The sequence below is a fragment of the Trichechus manatus genome, unplaced genomic scaffold (assembly GCF_000243295.1).
Source record: "Trichechus manatus latirostris isolate Lorelei unplaced genomic scaffold, TriManLat1.0 scaffold00058, whole genome shotgun sequence".
Lineage (NCBI taxonomy): Eukaryota > Metazoa > Chordata > Mammalia > Sirenia > Trichechidae > Trichechus > Trichechus manatus.
The window spans coordinates 9,671,809-9,698,443 of NW_004443994.1; the positions used below are offsets into that span (position 1 = coordinate 9,671,809).

The 26,635-nt window shown below is 37.1% G+C and overlaps 1 protein-coding gene across 4 annotated transcripts in view; it reads left to right on the forward strand.

Annotated features, from left to right (window-relative positions):
* ABCD3 (ATP binding cassette subfamily D member 3) overlaps positions 1–26,635 on the forward strand; it is a 98,549-nt gene that overhangs the window by 10,593 nt on the left and 61,321 nt on the right. Inside the window, exon 2 of one of the 4 annotated variants that reach the window (XM_023733463.1) lies at positions 16,507–16,595. The exons of the other annotated variants lie outside the window; for them this stretch is intronic. The gene's annotated coding sequence lies outside the window, so the exon portion shown is untranslated. The remainder of the gene's footprint in view (positions 1–16,506; positions 16,596–26,635) is intronic. 4 annotated transcript variants of the gene reach the window in all.

Sequence of the window (26,635 nt, forward strand, 5' to 3'; positions counted from 1 at the left end):
CTGGAATGTCATCTGGTGTTTTATTTTGGACGCCTACTGGAAGCATCCTGTCCTTTTTTTGTAAATGTTTTGATATTATTTGCTGTCTTCAAGGCATTCAGTAGTTATTTTTCTCATTCATTGATTGTAGATTTGTTTGTCTCATCCTTTTTTATTTGGCTATGTCTGAGCAGGTGGGCTGTGTGTTCTTTGTTGTTTGCTCATCTGTGGGCACGATACTTTTCACCTCCTTCTCCAACTGGCAGGGTCAGTCGCTCAGATATGGTACAACAGGGCAGGTTTAGCTGAAGAGGAGTTACTGGAATGGGGTGTTTGTGGCATTTACTACAGCCACCAGGGCGGGTCTGTATTCAGTGCAGTGCAGGTTCCAGTAGGCTGTGCCTGTGCTGCTTGGTGGTGTGATATTAAGTACACGGTACAGGTAGGCAGGATGGTGGGGGGAGATTGTTATGTGTGGAGCTAAGATGGATATGGGAGAGAGGAGAGAGGAACAGGGGCCAAAAATATACAGACAAACCAAAAAGAGTGCTAGGGGAGCTTGTTGTTGGAGTGGAGAGATGAGAGACTATGAAATGGAGAAAAACAAAAAGGGGAAGAAAAAAAAATAAATAAAAAGAATGAATAAATAAAAATTAGAAAGTAAAAAGAACAGCAAAGCTCCCAGGGATCTCACCGGTGCAGCTGTGAGGTCTGGGGAAGTTGTTCTCAGGTGTTGCAATTCAGCCTGGCTAGAAGGCGTAGAGGTATTCAGCGCCAGGTATTCAGGGAACAGAAAGAGAAGGAAGGTATAGAGAGATGAGAAACTGAGTAATTAAGAAATACAAAAAGGAAAAAAGAAAGAAAAGAAAACAATACAAATTTAAAGAAAAACAAAGAACAAGAAAAGCTTCCAAAAAAACAAACAAAAAAAAAAACCCCACGAAGAAAGAAATGCCCTCATGGATCCCTCCATGCTTCTGTGCAAGCCAAGGGGGTAGGTTCCAAGGTGTGCTGTACCGCCCGGCCAGAATGGGCTCCCAACTCAGGGAAAGGAAAATAAAACAAATAAACAATTCAAAACAAAGAAACAAAAGCCCCAGGATCCCACCAGCATGGCAGCCCAGACCAGGAAGCAGTTCCATACTCGAACGGAGCTCCGCAGCCCTCGGGAAGAAGCAAAGAGGGCACACGGAGCCAGGTATTTCAGTGAAAGGAGGGGGAGGTGGTGAGAGGTAAGGAAGAAATAAAAAGAAGTGGAAAAAACGCAACAACAGATGGCACTCAGAGAGCCAGTGAGTGCGGGTGGATGGAATGCAAGCGGCCAGTGCTTCCCAGACAAGAGACTGTGGCCGCAGGAAGCAGAGGAGGCTGAGTGGGGGTGAAGACGGGTGGGGGTGGGAAAGCGTATATCGCAAATTACCAGTTGTTCTGTCTCCCACTGGAAGCTCTGCGAAGCTTTCTCATACCCCTATTTGCTAGTCTTTGATAGGAGTCCAAGATGGTGGATCTGCGCTGTGTTAGCTGATAGGAGACTTCTGCGTGAATCTCTCCTCGCTCTCCATTCTCTGTCAGTTTTCTCACTCCACTGGTGCTTGGCTGACTTTTTTATCTCGTCATTTGATGTTTTAGGGTTTCAGGATTGCTGTTTTCTCTGTTTGGGCTAGTTTTTCGGATCTTTGCCTTGGAGGGACAGCGTGATGCTTCTGCCTAGAGCGCCATTTTGCCGGAAGTCCAGTTATATGTTTTTTTACACAAATAGATACATCCATGTAATTCACACCCCTATCACATATTGGGGCCCTGGTGGTGCAGTGGTTAAGCATTTGCCTGCTAACTGAAAGGTCAGTAGTTCGAATCCACCAGCTGCTCCTTGGAAACCCTGTAGGGCAGTTCTCTGTCCTGTAGGGTCGCTATGAGTCAGAATCGACTCAGGGGCAACGTGTTTGTATTTTTTTTCACATATTAGAACATTTTCATTTCTCCAGAAAGTTTTCTTGTATTCATTCCCAATCAGTCCCCACTGCCACTGTGCTAATTTTTTCACCTTATATTGGTTTTGCCTAATCATAAATTTATTTCTATTTTGTTTATTATTTATGGGAAACAGTGGAATGTTTTACCCAGGGATAAAGGGACCATGTATTCAGTTCAAAGGAAACAGTTATCTGTTTCAGAATGCTGTATTGCTATGCTGGGTTCTATGGGATGGATATGTGTACATACACATGTATACTTACACACGCATATACATGTATAAAATACATTTAAAAAATATTAGACTGTTTTTCAGAGAGTTTGCATTCTTGTTGGGGAAAAGACACTTATACACAGAGTAGCTTAAAAAACGTAAGGTGATGACAGAAGGATGTGTACAGACAGACATGTATTAGAAGTTCTGAGAAAGGAGAGAGAAGAGATTAATGTATTTGGGAAAAATTTAAGGCTTTAACTAAGCTTAGAATGGGGGTGGGAATGGGTAACAGAAGATAAGTTGAATACTGTAACAGCCTTTTTCAGATTTTTGTTGGATTCTATATGATAGGAAATTTTGTGGTGCACCTTCAATTCGTCTTCCACTGCCACCAGAGCTCATTTAAGAAACAGATATGATCATGTTATTCCCTCGTTAAAAATTCTTCAGCTACTCAAAAATACAAACTTCTTTTTATTATTATATTTTTTGTTGTCGGGAGTGAAAATAGCAGAACATACACCAATTCAACTGTTTCTACACGTACAATTCAGTGACATTGATTACATTCTTTGAGCTGTGCAATCATTCTTGCCCTACTTTTCTGAATTGTTTCTCCCCCATTAACATAAACTTACTGCCCCTGAGTTTTCTGTGTAATCTTTTGAGTTGCTGTTGTGAGTTGGATTCCATATAGTTTTCAAAAGAGCATGATGCTCAAGGCAGACATTCTTTATTAATAAAATTAAACTGTAAATTTGGTTTAAAGAAGACTTCAGACAATTTTTTTGGTTTAAGGTTTAAAGATTATCTCAGGACAATAGTTTTGGGGATTCATCTAGCCTCAGTGTCTCTAGAAAGTCTGGATTCTATGAGAATTGGAAATTCTCTTCCACATTTTCCCCCTCTTGATCAGGATTCATCCACAGAATCTTTGATCAATAAGATACACACTTTTTAGCATGAGAGAATGATTTTCATGATTTAGTCCTTCTTACCTCTTCTCCTACTTATCAGTCTCTAAGTATGACATGCTCTGTTCACCCTTTCAGTTTGATTGTAATAACTTTCATCCCCCTACTTCTTTCCACACTCTGATATTTCTTTTCCTTCAAGACCTAGCTCAGTCAGTAGTTTCTTTTAGATATTCTCTGTCTTTCCCTGATCTCCAAACTGGTGTAAGTGTCTTCTGCTCTCATGGTATTCTAAGCATCCCTCTACTCGAGCAGTAGAGCCTTGTGTTGGTTTATTTACTTGGCTTCTGCCTACCCCAGACTGTGAATTTCTGAAGGGTATAGACTGAGTCATCTTTAAATCTCTAGTTTGCACATGTCAGACTATAGACATTCAGCGTTTATAGGTGGACAAGTGATTAGAAAAGATCAACTATTTAAGAGTAATTGCCTGATAGGCAGTTGTAGATGTGGGACTAGTAGAAACATGAATAGAGGCGTTATCTTCATAGAAGTGATAGATGTGGATCTGAGAATGTCACGCGTCCTAGATAATGGGAAATCAACGAGCCAGTTTTAGAAGACTGGGAAAGGGACCAGTCTATGTTGCCATGGTATTTTATTATCTTAAAATCAGAACAAAGCAGTGTCTTTCCACATCAGTGCTTTTCAAGGTTCAGATTTCTCATCCTGTATTTCAGAGCCTTCCTCAATCTGGTGTCACCTTACCTGCCTAACGTTATATGCCATTGTCTGCCAACAGGTACTCTCTGTTCCAAATAGGCCAGTTTCTGCACTGTTCTCTGAACAGGCCACACTTACTTCTAGCTTAGGAACTTTATTATGCTGTTAGCCACAGTAATAGCATATTATCCTTTAACTCTTTGGTAGGGATCACCACTCCCATGAAATATTAACAGTTCTAGCCAATGATGATCATCCCTTTTTTAACTTTCTGTAGCACACATTTAGGTACCTGTATTGTTTTACTGAATGGAGCCCTGGTGGTGCAGTGGTTAAGCACTCGGCTGCTAGCCAGAAGGTTGGCAGTTGGAACCTACCAGCTGCTCCACAGGAGAAATTGTGACAGTCTACTTCCATAAAAGATTTACAGCCTTGGAAACCCTAGGGGGCAGTTCTACTCTGTCCTCTAGGGTGGCTATGAGTTGGAATTGACTCTAAGGCGATGGGGTTTTTTGTTTGTTTATTTTATTCATTCATTGCTTAACTGGGTGCAATCTAGGTGTCAGTTATCTGGGTGTACCTTATACCCAAGTCCTTCAGTTTATGGGGTGATCTCTCATCCTTTTTGAAGCTTCAGTCTATAAATGGTGGGAACATAGTTCCCTTCCCAAATATTTCTGAGGTGTTTCAGGGAGCTTGTGTTTCTCCTAGTCACACCTTGCTTCACTTCTTTGCTTCTGCTTTATTTTAGATCTTATTTACATCTTGTCTCTTGAGCCTGTTCTCTTTGGTCTCTGCTTTGATTTCCCCTAAATCATCAGTCACAAAGTAGGTATTTGTAGTACAGTTTTACTGAAAATTTGAGAGTAGTGTGTATATAAAAAGTATGCTTATATCCTAGCATGTTGAACAGCTTAAAATTGAGACATTCTTTTAATTGGAAGTTCATTGGACATTCCCACTGTTAGACATTTGTTGACTTCTTTTTCCCCTTGAAACCTCGGCCTTGTGGCCTGTTGCTAGGCCTTTTCTTTACCCACTGGAGGTCGTCACATATCTAGCTCTTAAACTCCCTGCACTCCTGCCCCACTCAGCCCTCTACAACTTTCTCTACAAACTTCAAATTCAGTTTTCCTTGTTTAGATCTCCTTTCAGATCAAGCTCTGGAATGGGGCTAGCTTCACTTTTTCAGGGTGTTTTGCAAAGTACGAGCGTGTTTTGTTTTGCGAACACAAGCATGAGTCAGGTGAGTGGTTGGAGCTGCATGAGACACTTAGTGTGAACCATTCATGGATGGTTGCGTTTGGATCCTCACAGGGTCCTCAGAATAAAATTGGGGGAACTGAGTGTAGACTGTTTGATTACACTTCTCAGGCTATGGTATGTTAGCATTATTGGCCCGGCATTGTGCTTCAGGGCATTCACACTTGCTGTTCCTCTGCCTGCGGTGCTCTTTCCTGACCTGTCCCACTACTACTCCTTCCCCTGTTTCATTCTTTTGCCAGATGTTGTCTTCTCAGCGAGCCCTTCCATTGCCACTCAGTTTAAATAGCACCCTCTACACACACTCAAAGGAGCCGGGTGGTGCAGTTATTAAGCGCGTGGCTGCTATCTGAAAGGTTTGTGGTTCGAACCCACCAGCAGGTCTGTGGGGGAAAAGACATGGCCATCTGTTTCCATAAAGATTACAGTCTGGGAAACCGTATGGGGTAGTTCTTCCCTGTCCTGTAGGGTTGCTGTGAGTCAGAATCTACTCGCTGGCACCCAACAACAACATACACACTCTGTCCACCTTTATTAGCTTTATTTTTCTCATTGGGACTTGTTTATTGCATGTTGCTGGGATTTTTTGTCCATTTTTTTCATTGCTGTAAACTCAGTGGTTGGAACTGTGTTGGCATATAATAGATATTCAGATATTTGTTGAGTGACTGTTACTCTGAGATAACTCATGCCCTAGGGCTGTGGTTGTTTTAAAAACAACTTTGTTTTCTGCTACAAATGTAACTGTTGTCTTCTTAAGTATATTCTGAGGTCTGTAGGAGCTGGGCCCCTTTTATATGCATGTGTAAAGCAAGTCTCAGGAATTTATAAAAATTTTATAACCTGTTTTGGACAGTTAACAATATAGTAGAAACATAAAAGAAAATTAAAAAAAATTAAAAATTATAATGCCTTCATCATAATACACATATTGTTTTATTTTTGCTTATTATGTTTTATTCTTTATGTGTATATGTGTATATTTTTACAGTTATAATTTGCATGTTTTCCATTTTCATTTAAAATATAATTTTCTTTCCTATATTTCTACAAGACCCTCATAACTATACTTTTAAAGAATTATATAAGTATTTCTCTGTGTGGCTGTACCATAACTTATTTTTTCCTAAAATGTTGGACATGTAGATTGCTTCTGGAATTTTTATAGATAATACTGTATATTTTTGCTAGTGAGTATTTCCATCTCAGCTGAATTATTTCTTTGGTATAAATTACCAGGAATAGAATTAATGATGGTACGTTGAAAGAAGGGTGTGAACATTTTGGAGCTACACCATAAAATTGACATCAGCTCTAAAGAGTTGTCAATTTGCAGTGCTATGTATGAGTGATAATTTAATTATTCATCATTAAACCGAACCAAACGTTTTGCTGTCAAGAGTTGATTCCGACTCATAGTGACCCTATAGGGTTTTCAAGGAGCAGCTGGTAGATTTGAACTGCTGACCTTTTGGTTAGCAGCCGAGCTGTTAACCACTATGCCAGCAGGATTCCTACTCATCCTTAGGGGGTGTTTAATTTTTTCCCTACTTTAGAGGTGTAAAATAATGTCAAGATTATTTTAATTTGCGTATGTTTTATGATTTTCAGGAATGAACATTTTTACATGCAGCAACTTTATTGTGGTGTCAGCTTGGCATAGTGTAAAAGTGTGGTCTTTAGAGTAAGATTGGGTTCACATTTTTATTCAGCCATTCGCTAGACCTGTGACTTTGGTCAATTAACCCATCCTCTCTGAACCTGTTTTTTCTTTTCATCTTTAGAACAAGGATAAAGATGTTTACTTAACACAATAGTTGTGGAGATTAAATGACAAATTGTGTTAACCCAGTGTCTGGAACAAAGTTCAATAAACTAAAGGTAGCTCTCATACCTGTGCTTGCTAAAGGAAAATTAAGAGGACAGTAAAACATCCCATTGTTAGTTTCTCAAAAACTGTTGAGCCTTCCTGAAAATTTCCTCAAATGGGTCCATAAAAATTTTTCAAAGAAGCCTTTTTAAATTGATAAAATCATTTGCTTTCAGAGTTAGAAAGTATTTAAGTTACTTTTATGTGACATGGTTTCAGACTTTTTTATTTTCTTGGTTGCTGCTTCCTGAATATGTTAGTTTTTAAAGAGGAGGTCCTAACTTGGAGGCCCTAAACTTAATTCATTATTCTAAATGTGGTCTGACACAGAGTAGAACAGAATTGCGAGCCCTGGTGGCCAAGAGGTCAGCAGTTTAAATCCACCAGCCGCTCCTTGGAAACCCTATGGGGCAGTTCTGCTCTGTCCTGTAGGGTCTCTGTGAGTTGGAATTGACTTGGCAGTGATGGTTTATTTTTGCAGATCTTATGCTTTTAAAATAGCATGAGGTTACATTCATTTTTATGACAATCAAATAATATTCTTCACTCATTTAGCTTATACAATTGTTTCCTCTTCACTTCCTCTCCTTAACTTGTGTGTGTGTGTGTTTTAACCTAGATGCAGGTCTTTACACTTATCCTTGTTTGTTTGGGCACACTACTTCCACCCTCTAAATTTTTTTTGATACTTCTTGTTTAATTAGTATTACTTGCATATATGTTGTTGTTGTTAGTTGCCATTGAATCGATTCAGACTCATGGTGAGCCCATGTGTATATACTTACAATAAATTTAAAAAATTATAGAACACGAGTATGTATAGAACAGTGTATTTACACCACTATAACCTTACAGTTTATTGTACCTTTTGGGTATTGTATTGGTTCTTATCTTTAATTTGCCGGTACTTTTTCATACCTTCCCTTCTGGTAACAGACCTGGCACTCTGATCGTAGGGCACATGATCTATACTGGGCCAGTCAGAGTCTTCCTTGGGATGTTTCAGTGGAATAGGTCAGGAAGCGTTTTCGTTTCTGCTCATGGAGCTGTGAAGTTGAAACCCCAGAGTGATATGACCTCTGTAGGGTGTTGATCCCGTCAACATAGAAAAGGCTGAGAACCCCTGATTTGGTCCATTGTCAAACGCTTTGTAGCATAAGTAATAAAACTAAGTTCACAGAATTTTCGTGATTTGTTAGCCACCTCAGAGAAGAAAATGAGCTTAGTCTGACATGACTTTTTGGTGAACACATGCTTGTTCCTAGAATTTACCACTTCTTTCTAAGTACCCAAGCCATACTGTCTATGTAGATGAACTGTAATTTTTTCCCCAGGATTAAGTCAAACTTATCCATACGCTAATAAGTATCATCACCTTCTAATCTGTTCTAACAAAATATGGGCTAGAATTATGAAAAAGAAAGATAGGCACTTCATACATTTCTTTGGAGTTATATATACCATAAAACCCCATTGCTGTAGAGTCGATTCTGACTCATATCGACCCTACAGAACAGAGTAGAACTGCCCCATAGGGTTTCCAAGGAGCGGCTGGTGGATTCGAAATGCCAACCTTTTGGTTAGCAGCCCAGCTCTTAACCACTGTGCCACCAGGGCTCCTATACATATCATATTAAATAAAATTTTATGCCGTATGGTTACTGTATTTCCCTATTGTTATTTATATAACAATTGGAAATATTTTTATGGAATGTTAGAGTTGTTTAAAAATGGCATTTGTAGTAATTTCTGCAAAAAATTAGGCATCAGGCCCTTGCTTGAGAAGAGAGCTTTCATCATAATATTTTTTAAATGAGGAAATCACTTGTTTTAGCATCTTTGTCAAGAATATAGTCTTCCATAAGCATAAGGATAAAATGCTTCTGGATAACTGATGGTTCTGCTCTTCAGTGGGAACTATTAAACATATTAAGATATTTGAAAACCTTTGTAGGAAAAATTGTAGTGAGTATGCTAAATGATGTTTTTCAAAGACACATATTTCTTATTTTGCTAGATTAGCAGTCCTGGAATGAATGCATGTAAATTAATAAAGTATAAAAATTGAAAAAAAGCTCCTGAGAACATAATCAGCTGGTTTGATATCTGTAAGTAGATGTAGCAATCTCAGATACCACTGTAATAGTACCATAATGATACAAAAGTGGATAATATAGTTTACTTTGTGCCTAAGTTATTTTGATTTCCTAATATTTCATATCTATTAGCAGTAAAAACAAATGCACTATGTAGAATGAGGCAATTTCTCTAGGTAAATAATAATTTAGTTATTTAGTCAGCATGTTGTATTTATATGTCATCGTATCTCACTATTTAAAACATGTTTGTGCAGTTTCTTAAACCTATGAAGTAAGCAACATGAGATATGGTGTTCCTCAGAAGGAAAAAGAGAATGCTTCTATAAGTTTATCTTACTTTAATCAGTAGGACTAGATGTAAAAAGTTGTTTTAAAATTAAGTACTATTTTAATGCTTGTAGTTTTAAAGATGAAATATTTTTGTATTATCAAAATTAATACACACTATTGAAATTTGAATACTAGAAAAAAGAAAGTAAACACCTAATCATCTTCAATTACTATCATATAAGATGTGCATTTTTTACATTTTAATATCTAAAATCAAAATATGACTTACAACTGATGCATCTTAGCTTTGATTAATACAATATTAGCATATTGTTGCATTTCCTTTTTACTATGCATGTTTTTAACTTGCTTGTAAAAATACTTGTATAATTTTTCATTTGACATATGTATTTATAATATGAATTCTTCATAAACCAAACCCACTGCTGTCTAGTCAATTCTGACTCATAACGATTCTATAGGACGTAATAGAACTGGCCGATAGGGTTTCTAAAGCTATAAGTCTTTACAGAAGCAAACTGCCACATCTTTCTCCTGTGGAGCCACTGGTGGTTTCGAACCACCAGCCTTTCAGTTTGCAGCTGAGTGCTTTACCTGCTGTACCACCAGGGCCCTGAATTCTTCATAACCATTTTAAAAGCCTATAGGATAGTCGATTAAGTTGAATAAACTACCATTTATAATCTTCTTGTTTTACATTAATTTCTAGTTTTCACAGTGATAGTACAGGAATAAATATCTGTTATGTATACCTTTTTATTTGTTTTGATTCTTAGACTGGATTTTTAGCTGTAGACTTATTGCGTAAAATGATAAATATTAAAGTTTTTAGTTTATTTTGCCAAGCATTTTTGCAAAGGTATTGTACCAATTTATAGTACATTTAGCAGTATTTAAAAGTGCCTTACCAGTTTGGTATTAAAATTTCCTTTCAACTTTGACTGAAGTAGGGATAAAAAAGTTACAAAATATAAATATGGAATATAAATAAATCTAAGATATAAATGGATATAAAATGAAAGCATTATATTTAGATGTAAATAGATATAAGATTAATAAAATTAAATGTTATTGTGAAGAACATAAGGATGATTGGCATAAAGAGGGAAGGAACTTTGGACATATGCTTATTTGTAAGGGCTTCATTTGTATGTCATCTACTGTGCCTATTAATCTTTCTACTTAAGTGATTGCTCCAAGTAGAAAGAAGGATTGATTCTGTGGGGCAATTTAATTCCTAGTGAAGTGCTATGAGCCCTTCTAATTTATAGCACATTTCTGCTGTAGATTATATGGCATCATTCTATCATTTATTCAGCAAGTATTTGAGTGCCTACTGCCAGGCACTGTGCTTGGCACTGAGATACAGCTATGGTATTTACTGACAAGTGGGGGGTACAGAGAAGATGGGTAATAACAATGAAATGTGACCCTGCTCTCTTAGGGAAAGGGCAGGATGCAGACAGGTTCTTAGAAAGGGCATCCAGCTTGGATTTAGGAGGTTAAGGAAGGCTTCTTGAAGCAAAGTCTAGGCTGAAGACCTAAGGACAAGTAGATGTTGAGAACAGATTAGTGGTGATTAGACTGGAATCAGGAAGAGCAGTTAGGAGACTGTTACTGTATAAATCCAGGGAAATGCTGATGGTAAAATGAACTAGGGTAGTGGGAATGTAGAGAAGTGGACAGATGATAGAGACATTACGGGGGTAGACGTAACAGGACTCAATTACTCATTTTTGGTCAGAGAGGAGGAGACTCAAAAATAATCTCTAACTTTCTAGCTTGGGCAACTTGGGGAATTGTAGTGCCATTCACTAAAATTATTAAGTTCAAAAGTAACTTTTTGAAGCAGCATTTAGATTTAACATGAGAATAACTTGTAGGAAATAAAGAATACAAATAATACCCAAATAATAATAATAATCTGTGCATAAGATAAATTGAACACTTACTGCTGAGTAATAGAAATAAAAGAGATGGGTCCTTAGCCTTTGGCACATTTTTAGCTGCGGAAACTACAAAGATTAATCTGTGGCAGTGCTTACCTAACTGTGGGTCATGACCCACTGATGAGTCAAGAAATTAATTTGCTATCAGCATTTTAAAAATTACAGTAGTACAGAGTAGAGTACATCACATATCATAAGAAGAGTGTAAGTTCATGCAACTTTTGTTTCAGTTATATTTCTACCTGGTTATTGTTGTTAGGTGCTGTCGAGTCAGTTATGCTGCATAACAACTCTACGTACAACAGAACAAAACACTGCCTAGTCCTGTGCCACCCTCACAGTCGTTACGCTTGAGCCCACTGTGTCAATCCATCTTGTTAAAGATCTACCTCTTTTTCAGTGACCCTCTACTTTACCTGGACGTGGTGTAAAATGCATTTCTAATTGTAAGTTTTGTACAAGAATGTTTGACAGATATTGGCCTTTGGAGAATGTAAGTTCCCTTGAGGGCAGGCTGTATGTAGGGTCTTGTTTAGTGATGTATGCCCGCTTAGCTTAGTGGGAATACTGTTCTTGGCCCCTAGTGCAGAGTAAATAGTAATTGACTAAATGAATGAATAAGTGAACCAACAAAGAACTATGGGAAGTGGGAGTTAATTTTGTCTGTGGATAGTGAGAATGTTAGTCAAGTCACTGCAGGGTTGGATGAAGCCTGGTAGTTCCTAATTTAAATTTGGAGAAATTTATGTTTTTCAGTATTAGATAAATGTAACAATACAATTTTTTTTTCTTCAGTTTTTATCTGCTGCAACAATAAGAAGTTTGGTAAACTTAACAGACTTACATAACTTGGTTACAGTATCTTATAATACCAGGGAGCGTTATGGAATAACACAAATTTTAATTGACATTGACTTCTACCACTGTTTTTAATTGTAAAAACTAAGAAATGTAGCCATTATTTGCATTTTTGCGTAGTGCTTAATTTGAAAAGTACTGTATATAGTGCTTTGGAAAACAGAGTTGAAATTAAATTTTAGATTGATTGAAAAATTTGAGTATTTTGCATAGAATATTTAAGTAGAAAAATCTATACCCATAAAATTAAGAAAGATGAGATTAGGGGAAAAAAAACTGGCATAAAGGTTAACTTTAGAATAAATGTTTTTTGACAATAACTGTTTCATTTTACAGATAGGTAAATAAGGTCCAGTTAAATGACTTTCCTAAGATCATGTGGTTAGTCAGTGATTCATATCCAGGTCTTTTAAAGTTTTTCTAGAGGAATACTCAAGACAGGAAGCAGGAGAAAACGTCTTTGGGTCAAAATGTGGAAAAAAAGTTATCTTTTTAATAAAGTATTCCCAAGCTTTATAAAATCAATGTATCATAAGCAAAGATTTAGTGATTCTTCATGAAAAGGGATTAAAATTGCAGCCAAGGAACTTATGTATATGATGTTTTTCTTCAATTGTGTATATGCTTACAAATAAAACGTCTCATGAATATTTAGGTATGGTTATTGGAGTATGCCTCTTAAAGATTAAATCTTGGTGCTATAAAATAAGCATGTCATTGTGAGCTGGTATTGGCCCCAGTGTATATACTGAATGACTGATGTTCATAGTGCTTTCATATGCATGATGTCTGTTGCTCTTCAGTCCACCTATTTGGTAGATAGGGCTGATGTTATTACCTTCAATATGAATGAGAAAGCTTGTCTGTTCACACATTTGGTCAGAGGTGGCGTAATCACAGCCCTTACCATCTGCACTAAAGGCAATTGCTGTCCTGACTTCTATAGTAATTGCATCTTTGCATTTCTTTATAATTTTATCACCCAAGTGTGCATTTCTGAAGACTATAACTTAGTTGTATCTGTGGCTTTTTTGTTTTATTGATAATATCTTTTAAGTCTCTTTTAATCAGTATGTTTCCCCTCCCATCCCCTTTTCCTTCTTTCTTGCAATTTATTTGTTGAAACAACCAGATATTTGGATTATACCAATTGCATAATTTCTCTTCCTCTCTGTATTTCCTGTAAATTGGTAGTTGGATTTGAAAGCTTGATCAAATTTAGGTGTTTGTTTGCTTTTTGACAAGAATGCTTCCTAAGTATTCGTGTGATATAGCTTTCTGTCAAGAGGTATGTAATGTCTGGGTGTCTCTCTTTTTGTGATTGTAGCCACCACAGATGCTTGATGCCTAGATCAGTGAATTCTTTAGGGTGTGTAAAATGGTAATGTTTGAATTCTGTTATTTCTTTATTTGTACAGTATAATACTTCTATGAAAAGAAGCTTTTCCTCATCTACTGTTTGGTTACACAATGGTACAGTTAACTAGGAAAGACAGGATAGATATTTGCTTTTTTGCTTGATTTACTACTTTTCAAAGTCGTAAATTCTCTGTTACTCTCTGAAGGTGACCATTGAGTTCTTTTTAAGTATCATTATGAATTTGTTGATTTAAACATTTGTTCTTCAATTCATTGCAGTTACTATCTTTATTCATGTTCCATTGGCCCATCTTGGGCTATAGGAGCCTCTTTGGGATGACCCTTAGTTCTTTTTTGGAGCCCTGGTGGCACAGTGGTTAAGAGTTCAGGCTGCTAACCAAAAGGTCGGCAGTTGGAAACCACCAGCCGCTCCTCGGAAACCCTATGGAGCAGTTCTACTCTGTCCTGTAGGGTCACTATGAGTCTGAACTGACTTGACGGTAACAGGTTTGGTTTTTTGGTTTTAGTTTTTTTGACATAACCTTAGTAATCTTTGATAGCTTCCTTGCTATCTGTTGTAATAAGATGTTCTGGGTTCCTCTTACACATTTCCTGCCCCAGGTATGAAATTACTCTTTTTCCAAGAAGCCCTGGTTCCTTTTCATGGGAAATGGTATTTCAAGACCACAATTTGAGATTTGGGGGTGCTCACTGCTGCTAGGTTGGTCGTTTCTAGGTCTGTTACATGGGCAGAGCCAGGATATGTGTACTGATACTTCTAATTCAGATATAAGACTTCAAGGTTTTTAATTAGCATCTTCTGTCTTACTTCTCCACATAGAGTCGCCATGAGTTGGAATCGACTCAGTGGCAACTGTTTTTTTTAAGATATCTTACATCTCTACCACCTGTCTGTCAGATTGTCATAGTGTGGTGGCTTGTGTGTTGCTATGATGCTGGAAGCTATGCCACCGGTATTTCAAATACCACCAGGGTCACGCAGGGTGGACAGTTTTCAGCGGAGCTTCCAGACCAAAATAGACTAGGAAGAAAGGCTTGACAGTCTGCTTCTAAAAATTAACCAATGAAAACCTTATGGATCACAACAGAACTTTGTCCAATATAGTGCTGAAACATGAGCCCCCTAGGTTAGAAGGCATTCAGAATACACAATGGCACAGCAATGGTATGAAACACTCTTTTTCCAAGAAGCCCTGGTTCCTTTTAATGGGAAATGGTATTTCAAAACCACAATTTGGGATTTAGGGGTGCTCATTGCTACTGGGTTTGTCATTTCTTGGTCCTTTTAAATAGTGTTAATAGTGTTACATCAATATCATTTTCATGATTTGAGAATTGAACTGTAGTTATGTAAGATGAGAATGTCTTTGTTCTTAGAAAATAAACACTGGGGTATTTAGAGATAACTTAATCTCATGGTTCAGAAATAAAATGTGTATGGGGGAACACAGAGAGAGAGGAGAAAGAGAGAGGGAAGGACAAGGGAAGAAGTGGGATGGGAGGGAGAGAAAGAGAGAGCAAAAAAGACAGCAAATACGGTAGAATGTTAATGTTAATTGAGAAATCTGGATGAAAGTTACCATAAAAATTCTTTGTACAATTCTAGCAGCCTTTCAGTAAGTTTGTAATTGTATCAAAATAAAATAGTTTTTTAAAAAACTGTGCAATTGCTGCAGCCATCTTCCCAGCATCCCCTCTGTAAGATGTTTCATGTGGCCCTCCTGCATTTATTCTAAAGGACTTGGATACTTTGATAAAGGGACACTATTTTATGGATGCGTGGGGGGACCCTATGTTAGGAATGCAGTGAATGTAAAATGTGCCTCAGTTATCCGCTCTTTCATTGTTATTACTATATAAATTTTAAAATCAGAATGTTGGCATTTTGGTGGGGATTGTTTCTAATCTACAGATCAATTTCTAGTATTGGTTATTTTACCCTCTCATTTTTTGTTTTTAATCATCAGGAGTTTATAAAATGTGTTCGTTTTTTCAAAAACCCAACTTTTAGTTTACTTTTCCTGTCTGTTAAATATCTGGTTTTTATTTCAGTACTTTTTGGCTTTTACTCTACTTCAGTTTTACAGATTTTCAGACTTTCTTTTCTAATGTATGCATTTAAGGTTATAAAGTTCTCTCTAAGCACTGCTTTAGTTGTATCCCACAGGTTTTTGGTGGTATGTATTATCTTTATCATTCATCTCAAAATGTTTTTTGGTTTCCTTTGATTTCTTTGACCCAGGAGTTTTCATGAGCCTGCCTCTTTATTTATGTGCCAGTTATCTGTAGGGTCGCTGTAAGTCAGAATTGACTTGAAATGTGTTTGGTTTTTATGTATGGCTGCCACACCACGGTCCCTGATCCACAGAAACTGTGAAAATGCCTGTTGTTTTAAACTGCTAAGTTTTGGGGTACTTTGTTATATAGCAATAAATAACTAACCCAGTCCTTTATAATTTAGTGTAATTATAATTATATTTGGTTGAAACCTATCATTTTATTTTGTATTTTTTGTCTTTCCTGTTTTATATTTGTTTTTCTTGCCCCCTCCGCTTTTTTTAAATTGCTTTCCACCCATTATTTCATTTTTACCCCTTCCAATATCTTGGAAGTTATCCTGTTGTTTTTTCTTTTACTGGTTACCCTAGAAATTTTAATGTGCATTTAAGTTTTCAAGTCTAAATATTAATCAGTAATACTTCACCATCCTCCCAGGTAGCAAAAGGCCTTTAGAACAGTCACTCTCTTTTCTCTTCTTCTGATTTATATGCATTTATTGTGGTGGTTATTATTTCTATTTAAAGCATTTTAAGACATAATTGTTTCATATAATATTCATTTAGAATTAACTATATTTTTCACTTTCTTTCTTTTTCATTTTTTCTTGTAACCTGGACTATCTGAGATCATTTTTTCCCTATGCAAAATGTCCTTTAAGTATTCTTTTAAGTGCAAGTTTGCTGATGGTGAATTTTCTCCTTTTTATCAGACAATGAAGATTTAATTACACCATGTTCTGGTTTCCATTGTTCATATTGAGAAGTCAGCTATCATTGTGTAACTGTTGCTCCTTTGAAGGTAATTTTTTTTTTCTCCTCTTGTTACTCTTAAGGATTTCTCTTTGCCTTTGATTTTCTGAAGTTTACTATGATTTGAGTACATGTGAATTTATATTTCATTTATTTTGCATAGTATTCACTGAGTCTCTTGACTTTGTGAATTGATATCTTTCTTCAGTTCCGGAATACTCTCAGCCGTTTTGTGTGACTTATTCTCTCTTTTTATTGTTCTTGGACACCAAGTAAGATTATCTCACTGTAACCACTGTTTCTAGCTTTTACTTCTCTGTTTTCTTTTTGTTTTCTCTTTTGCTATACTCTGGATAGTCTATTTTGACCAGTCTTCCAGATTACTAATTTTCTCTTCAGCTGTGTGAAATGTTAAACCTATTGATTAGATATTTAATTTCCATTGTTATGTTTTTTATTTTTAGAAATTCCACTTAGTTCTTTCAAGTCTAGTTACTTTTTATAACCTTCTCTTCCTGGTAGATATCTTTGAATTTTATTTCGTGTATTTATTTCTTTAAATACAGTCTACATAGTTTTATAGGATGTGTTTGGATATTCCAACATCTAAAGTCTTTCTGGGTCTGTCAGTTTCTTGTGTGCTTGGTTATATTTGATTATGGTTTAGACATTCTATTTAAAATTACTTGTAGGAATAATTTTGAGGCTTCTAGTAAACATACTTTTTTTCTAAGAGGAAAGTATGCTTCTTAAGATGCCTGGGAGCAATATCAGTTAGGGAACAACTTAAACCAAGTTCCTTAAGAGCGCATTCTAAATTTTTTGGTACCCCAAAACCCATTGCCATCGAGTCATTCTGACTCATAGCAACCTGGAAAAAATAGAAGTAAGGTTCACGTTTCAGATTTCATACTTTTGTTTCCCAGAGGAGTTTATATCACTGATAGAAAGGATATAACATCACTATCATGTTACTGCCTTTCAATCAACATCTCTATTCTTGAACTTCAAATCTAAACGTTTTTTATTGTCTACTGGACAATCCCATATAGTTATCTTACTGGGACTTGAAATTCAACAAGTTTACAATGAGTCCAATTATTGTTTCCCTGAATGCCTCTTCTACTAATATTCTTTATTGTGGTTAATAGAATCAGTGTCCTCCAAGGTGAAAATTGTTTGTGAGACCAAGTGAGAAATGCTTTGTTTTTCTGGGCATCAGTTTATGTCTGAATTAAGGGGTTTGGAGCTGATGGTTTACTACGTCCTCTGTCTTTACAGATTTCTTTAAGTCTGTGTTCTTCTACTCCTTTTGTTTCCCTATTCAGTTAGTTCCCAAATCTTATCCATTCTCTCACCCTATCATTCCTAGTCATGACGACCCCGTATGTTAAAGAGTAGAACAGCACCACAGGGTTTTCTTGGCTGTAATCTTTACGGAAGCAGGTTGCCAGGGCTTTCTTCCGTGGTACCAGTGGATGAGTTAGAACTGCCAACTTTTAGGTTAGGTTAGAGTTGAGTGCAAACCCCAGTGTGTTTCTGCCACACACACAGATACACACAAAGCTATCCTTGTGTACTCAGATTGCTTTTATCATAGGAAGTTGCTCTCTCCTTCACTTGTTCCAGTTGGTTTACTGCCTCCGTTCTGGCAGGTTTCCTAGGTTCATATCTAGTTACTTAGCTATTTCTGCTTTATTGCCAAACTCTAAAAACCTAGACCCAAGTCAGCTAAAAAAACAAAAACAAAAAAATATCAAAACTCCCCCCTCCACCTTTTTTTTCTATTTCAAAAGGAACTTTACTAAAATACTAAGTGAAACAAAGTTTAGAAGGCAAACAAGATAAAAGTTTTGGAAGCACCTGCCATGTGCCAGCCATACTTTTAGACATCAGACATACAGAGATGAACAAGAAGGTTGATGAGGGGGTAGAAGTGATATACAGACAGCTGAGGGAGCACAGAGGGCACCTAATACATATATTAATAAAAGTGGACGGAAGAGGCTTCCTCAACAGAGTGGCCATGTAATTTATTATCCTAACTGGTACAATTTTGAGATTGAAAGGGGATGTGATTTATCATCACATCAGGACAACAGGTGTAACAGGTGGGCAGACTGATACATGTGGTCACACTGTTCCAAGAAGTTATATTTTATATGCTGAATTTTACAGACAAGTTGGACTTTAAGCAGATTGATGGATGGAAGGGTCCTTTTAAGCAGAAGGAATAGCATATGTAAAGACATAGTGAGCATGAGAGAACATAGTATTAACTTGAAGCATGTCAAATATCCATTTTTATAAGTCAAAATGATCAGATATTTGTAACTTCTCATAGTTTAACCTGTTGTCTTAGGGTTACTGGAGCACAGAGTATTTGTGCTCAGTGACAGGAGATGAACCTGGAAAAGAGGGCAGGAGCCAGATCGTGATGGTCTTTAAGCAATAGACATATGAGGAGTTTGGATTTTATTCTGAAAGTGATTATGTATATATTTATTTTTAAGTTTTTTTTTTTTAATTGTACTTCAGGTGAAGGTTTACAGAACAAATAGTTTCTCATGAAACAGTAGTAAACATTGTTTTATGACATTGGTTAATATTTTTAAGTTTTAACTAAATGTATAGACAATACATTCCCATAGTCCAGAATTTTTTTAAAAAAGTACGAAATATCGGTATAAGTGAGAATGGTCTGTAGTTTTGTGCAATTTATGTTAGGTAGGTCTTGGTTTCATTATTTTGCTTGCATCAAAAAGAATGTGGACATTTTCTTTTTTTCCTATTCTCTGAATGGTTGTAAAAGCATTGGAGTTATATGTTCTCTGAGGATTTTTGTAGAATTCCCCTATAAATTTCCTGGGCTTGATGCTTTTTGTGGGGGGTAGGTCAGTAGTTCAAGGAGCCCTGGTGGTACAGTGGTTAAAGTGCTCGGCTGCTAACAGAGAGGTCAGTGGTTCAAACCCACCAGCTGCTCCACGGCAGAACAACGTGGCAGTCTGCTTCCATATATATTTACAGCCTTGGAAACCCTATGGGGCAGTTCTACTCTGTCCTGTAGGGTCACTGTAAGCCAGAATCAACTTGACGGCAGTGAGGTTTTTTTGGTGTTTTTTTTAGGTAAGTAGTTCACAGGTAATTTTTTCAGTTTCTGCCACCAAGATTAGTATATTTAGATTTTTTTCCTCTCTGCTGGGGGTCAATTTTGGAAAATTATATTTTTCTACAAAATTATCCATTCATCCAGGTTTTCAGATTTCTTTGTACTGGTGCTAATCTGTTGCTTTTTGTTATTTTCCAAAGAACCACCTCTTGCATGGTTAGTGTCTAATTTTCTATTTTATAACTCATTAGATTCTGTTTTTGCTGTTATAAATTTCTTCTGCTTTCCCTTTTATTCTTCCTTTTAAACTTTTTTTTTAACATTTTCCGAGTGATTTTAATCTTATCTCAAAATGCTCACAGAAAATTTTGAACAGAAAATATAAATAGAGCAACCAAATATATTAACAATGTAGTCCCCAATTCAGTTTTTTTGGTACCTATTTCCATTGCTTTACTTTTTTTTATCATATTTAAAAAAAATTTTTCTGTTGTACTTTAGATGAAGGTTTACAGAGCAAATTAGTTTCTCATTAAACAATTAATACACGTATTGTTTTGTGATATTGGTGGCCAACCCCACAACATGTCTATACTCTCCCCTTTTCGACCTTGGGATCCCTATTACCAGCTTTCCTGTCCCCTCTTGCCTTCTTGTCCTTGCCCCTGGGCTGGTGTGGCCATTTAGTCTCATTTTGCTTTATAGGCCTATCTGATCTTTGGCTGTCAGGAAAGACTTCATTATTGAGCTGTAAGGGTGTCCGGGAGCCATACTTCAGGGGTTTCTCCAGTCTCTGTCAGACCAGTAAGTCTGGTCTTTTTTTTGTGTGTGTGAGTTAGAATTTTGTTCTGTATTTTTCTCCAGCTCTGCCTGGGACTCTGTATTATGATCCCTGTCAGAGCAGTCAGTGGTGGTAGCCGGGCACCACCTAGTTGTGGTGGACTCAGTCTGGTGGAGGTTGTGGTAGTTGTGGTCCATTAGTACTTTGGACTAATTCTTCCCTTGTGTCTTTGGTTTTCTTCATTCTCCATTGCTCCAGATGGGGTGAAACCAGTGGAGTATCTTAGATGGCCGCTCACAAGCTTTTAAGTCCCCAGATGCTACTCACCAAAGTAGAATGTAGAACATTTTCTTTATAAACTATATTAAGCCAATTGAGCTAGACGTTCCCCAAGACCATGGTCACTAGAGCCCTCAGTCCAGTAATTCGGTCTCTCAGGGGGTTTGGATATGTCTGTGGAGCTTCCATGACTTTGCCTTGTACGCGTTGTGCTGGCTTCCCCAGTACCGTGTACTGTTTTACCCTTCATCAGAGTTACCACTTATCTATTGTCTATTTAGTGTTTTTCCCTTCCCACCCTTCCGGTCCTTCGTAACCATCAAAGATTGTTTCTTTTTGTGTGTAAACCTTTTCATGATTTTTTATAGTAGTGGTCTCATACAATATTTGTTCTTTTACATAATGCCCCCCAGATCCATCCATGTTGTGAGGTGCTTCAAAGATTCATCATTGTTCTTTATCGTTGGGTAGTATTTCATTGTGTGTATGTAGCAGTTTGTTTATCCATTCATCTGTTGTTGGGCACCTTGGTTGTTTCCATCTTTTTGTTATTGTGAACAATGCTGCAATGAACATCGGTGTGTATATGTCTATTTGCTCTTGATTTCTCTAGGATATATTCCTAGGAGTGGGATTGCTGGATCATGGTATTTCTATTTCTAGCTTTCTAAGGAAGCACCATATAGTTTTCCAAAATGGCTATACCATTTTGCATTCTCATCAGCAGTAGACACGAGTTCCAGTCTCCCCGCAGCCTCTCTGATATATGTTATTTTCTGTTTTTTTGATGTGTGCCAATAATGGCAGGGTGAGATGGTATCTTGTTGTGGTTTTGATTTGCATTTCTCTAAAGGCTAGGGGTCGTGAGCATTTACTCGTGTATCTGTTAGCCGCTTGAATGTCTTCTTTGTGGAAGTGTGTGTTCATATCCTTTGCCCATTTCTTAATTGGATTATTTGTCTTTTTGTTGTAGAGGTGTTGGATTTTCCTATAGATTTTACAGATTAGAACTTTGTCGGATTTGTGGTAGCCAAACATGTTTTCCCAGTCTGTAGGTTCTCTTACTCTTTTGGTGAAGTCTTTTGATGAGCATAAGTGTTTAATTTTTAGAAGATCCCAGTTATCTAGCTTATCTTCTGGTGTTTGTGTATTGTTAGTTATGGTTTGTATTTTGTTAATACCATGTATTAGGGCCTCTAGAGTTGACCCTGTTTTTTCTTCTATGATCTTTATAGTTTTTCATTTTATATTTAGATCTTTGACCCATTTTAAATTATTTTTTGTGTATGGTGTGAAGTATGGGTCCTGTTTCATTTTTTTTGCAGATGGACATCCAGTTTTGACAGCACCGTTTGTTAAAAAGACTATCTTTTCCCCATTTAATGGACTTTGGGTCTTCGTTGACGATCAGATGACCATAGGTGAATGGATTTACATCTGGGTTCTCAGTGCTGTTCCATCAGTCAGTGTATCTGTCATACCAGTACCAGGCTGTTTTTATTACCGTAGCTGTATAGTAGGTTCTGAGGTCAGGTAGTGTGAATCCTCCTACTTTATTGTTCTTCTTCAGTAGTGCTTTACTTATCCAGGGCCTCTTCCCTTTCTGGATAAAGTTAATGATTAGTTTTTCCATCTCTTTAAAGAATGCTGTTGGTGTTCGGATCGGGATTGCATTGTATTTGTAGATTGCTTTGGGTAGAATTGACGTTTTCACAATGTTAAGTCTACCTATCCATGAGCATGGTATGTTTTTTCATTTATGTAGGTATCTTTTGGTTTCTTGCAGTAGTGTTTTGTGGTTTTCTTTGTATAGATCTTTTACATCCCTGGATAGACTTATTCCTAAGTATTTTGTTTTTTTAGAGGCTATAATAAATGGCATTGTTTTCCTGATTTCCTTTTCATAGTTCTCTTTATTGGTGTTTAGAAATCCAACTTATATTTGTATGTTTATCTTGTGTCCTGCTACTTTGCTGAATCTTTCTATTAATTTCAGTAGTTTTTCTCATGGAGTCAGAAACCCTGGTGGCATAGTGGTTAAGAGCTACGGCTGCTAACCAAAAGGTTGGCAGTTCGTATCCACCAGGCACTCCTTGGAAACTATGGGGCAGGTCTCCTCTGTCCTGTAGGGTTGCTATGAGTCAGAATCGACTCGACAGCAACAAGTTTGGTTTGTTTGTTTGTTTTTTGGTTCTCATGGAGTCTTTTGCATTTTCTATGTATAGTGTCATATCATCCACAAATAAGGACAGTTTACTTTTTCCTTAACAATTTGGATGCCCTTTATTATTTTTTTTCTTGCTTTATTACTCTAGCTAGGACTTCCAGCACAATGTTAAATAGAGGTGGTGATAAAGGGCATCCTTGTCTTGTTGCTGTTCTCAAGGGGAATGTTTTCAGCCTGTCTCCACTAAGAATGATGTTGGCTGTTGGTTTTGTATAGGTACCCTTTATTAAGTTGAGAAATTTCCCTTCTATATCTATTTTGCTGAGAGTTTTTATTAGGAATGGGTGTTGGACTCCTTTTAAACTTCTGTTGAGTGCTTAAATTAGTTTAAGTTACTCTTTTTTATGGAAATAGTATTTACGTTAGTCGCAAAAGGACAAATATTGTATGAGACTGCTAATATAAGAGCTCAAGAAAAGGTTTAAACACAGAAGAAAACCATTCTTTAATGGTTACAAGGGTGGGGAGGGAGGGAGAATGGGGATTCACTAACTAGATAGTAGACAAGAATTATCTTACGAGAAGGGAAGACAACACACACTATAGGGGAAGTCGGCACAAGTTGAAACCAAAAGCTAGGAAGTTTCCTGAATACAATGAAACACTTCGAGGGACAGAGTAGCAGGGACAGGGGCCTGGGACCATGGTTTCAGGAGACATCTAGGTCAGTTGGCATAACAAAATTTATTTAGAAAATGTTCAGCATCCCACTTTGGTGAGTGGTGTCTAGAGTCTTAAAAGCTAGCAAGTGGCCATCTAAGATGCATCAATTGGTCCCAACCCACCTGGAGCAAAGGAGAATGAAGAATACCAAAGACACAAGGACATATTAGCCCAAGAGACAGAAAGGCCCACATAAACCAGAAACTCCATCAGCCTGAGACCAGAAGAGCTAGATGGTGCCCAGCTACCACCAGTGACCGCCCTGACAGAGAACACAACAGAGATTCCCTGACGGAGCGGGAGAAAAGTTGGTTGCAGAACTGAAATTCTAGTAAAAAGACCAGACTTAATGGTCTGAGATTGGATGAACCCTGGAAGACATGACCCCCGGAGTCTCTGTTAACCCAGAACTAAAACCATTCCCGAAGCCAGCTTTTCAAACAAAGATTAGACTGGGCTATAAGACATAGAATGATACTTGTGAAGAGTGTGCTTGTTAGCTCAAGTAGATACATGAGACTAAATGGGCAGCTCCTGTCTGGAGGCTAGATGAGAAGACAGAAAGTTTGAATGGACACAGAAAATCCAGGGTAGAAAGGAGGAGTGTGCTGTCACATTATAAAGAGAGCAACTAGGGTCACATAACAATGTGTGTATAAATTTTTGTATGAGAAACTAACTTGAGCTGTAAACTTTCACTTAAAGCACAATAAATAAAAATAAATAAATAGTATTTATGATTCTGAGCATTCCTTTAGTTGATTTCTGCAGGATATATGTTTTATATACACATATATGTGCTTGTGTGTGTGTGTGCGTATGAATGATATAGAAATGAATTGGAAGAAGACAGAGACTAATGATAAGGGAACTACTTAGAAAGGAGATGAGAAAATTACAGTAGTTCATGTGAGAAATTTTGATGGCTTGAACTGAAGTGGCAATCCTGATGGCTGGAAGAGACTGTAGAGAGATTGTATATGAAGGGTGTGAGTAATGGACAGTATCTCAGAATAACTTTTCAGACTTGTGATTTGGATGGCTGGATAGGTGAAGGTACCATTTGCTGAGTTTTAGGGCCCATGTTTGATATGAAAAAGTAGTAGAATAGATCTGGGGTAGAAAGGTTAGTTCTGACACAGATATGTTTAGTTTAAAAGGTTTTCAGTAGTTGCAGGTATAAGTATCTTATAAAAAGTCAGGTAGTCAAATCAAGAGCTTAGAAAAGAAGTGGTTGCTAGAGATTTGGGAAGTTGTTAGAGAATGGGTGATTATTGATGCCACGATTTTGACTGAGACGATCTAGAGCAGTGTCTCTCAAAATGGGTCTAAAAATACATTCTTAGGGTCTTAAAGTTCTATGAGAATTTTCTTTGCCAAAGAAAAATGTGAAGTATTTGCTTCAGTGTACCAAAGTATAAAGGTTGTCTTGAGGGAAAGCACTTGTGTAACTAAGTTGTGAGCTTAACTAGCCACTTTTTTCATGGAACAACATTTTCACTTGGAAGAATGACTTGAATAATTATCGTTATTCAGACTTGGATATTTGGGGACATATTCTTGTAAATAATGTAACAATTCAAGGAAAAAACAACTGACAGTGTTTGTAGCTGTTGTTCCAATTCAACCTTTCAGGTGAAAATTAGAATTTGGAAATCTTATCTGTGCTACCATCAACTTGACAGCTTCCCAATACTTGAGACTTTTCTGATAAGACTGATGACAGTATTAACAAATATGATTTATTTCAATACTGTATAATAAAATGTGTCACCACTTGGAAGGTCCACATAACTGTGGGAACCAGTATTTTCCAAATGACCAATGCATGGTGCTACAGAATCTTGCAGGGGTAAAAGATGCGTTGAGAGTGCAAGATAGACCAGTGGGTTTATTGTATCCGAGTACAAAAATTCATTGATATGGTTTTGGATTCCACATTGCAACACTGTAGTATCAAAGAAGTATATCCATAAATTATTTGAAAAATACTGTTACATTTACAGCACTCCTCCATTTTATAACTCCGTATCAGTATGAGACTGGATTTTCTTCATATACTTCAGTGGAAACAACCTATCGTAACAGATATAAAGAATAGACACTCATCTATGAGAATTCAGCTACCTTCTATTAAGCCAGACATTGTAGAGGTTGCAAACACATACACACACACATACATATATATATATAAGCCACTTTTCTAACTAGATAGTTTTGTTCGGAAATATTAACAAAATATTATTATAAAAATAATAATGCTGTTATTTTTTTTGACATGTAAACGTTTATTATCTTTAAATAAGTAAGTAAGTATTTTTTAAGTTTCTGAGATTTAATTCCTATACAATAAATATCCATAGATATAACCCACACGAATAGTAACTTTTTGGGAGCCCTGGTGGCACAGTGGTTAAGCACTCGGCTGCTAACTGAAAGGTTAGTGGTTCGAACCCACCCCGCTCTGTGGGAGAAAGATGTGGTAATCTGCTCCTGTAAAGCTTGCAGCCCTGGAAACTCTCTGGGGTAGTTCTGCTTTGTCCCATAGGGTTGCTATGAGTTGGAATCGACTTGACAGCAGTGGGTTTGGTTGGTTTGGAGATCGTGGAGTTTGAGAAGTGCTGATCTAGAGTAATGCCTGGCATATAGTCAGCAATTTGTAAACGCTTGAATGATTGTTGACCATGTCACGTTTATCATCTACCTGAACTTTTCGATAATACGTGTATTTGATATTGTGCCTTTTTATGTGTCTTTCTTTCATGCTCTCCAAAATGTACTAAGCATCCAGGCTATTTTTCCTGCTACCGTACTCTTCTTTTCCTGGCCTCTGCTCAGGCAGAGTTGTATTGGACAATGGAGGGATTGATACAGGGCCTGCCATCATATTTTGGAAAGTCTGCTGATTTATCGAGCAAGAAGAAAATAGATGAGCAGCTCCTGACTGAACATGGCATCCCTAGTGATCTAATAGATTGTTATATAAGTGGTCATGGTTCACACAGGTCATCAAATTAGATTTTAAACTTG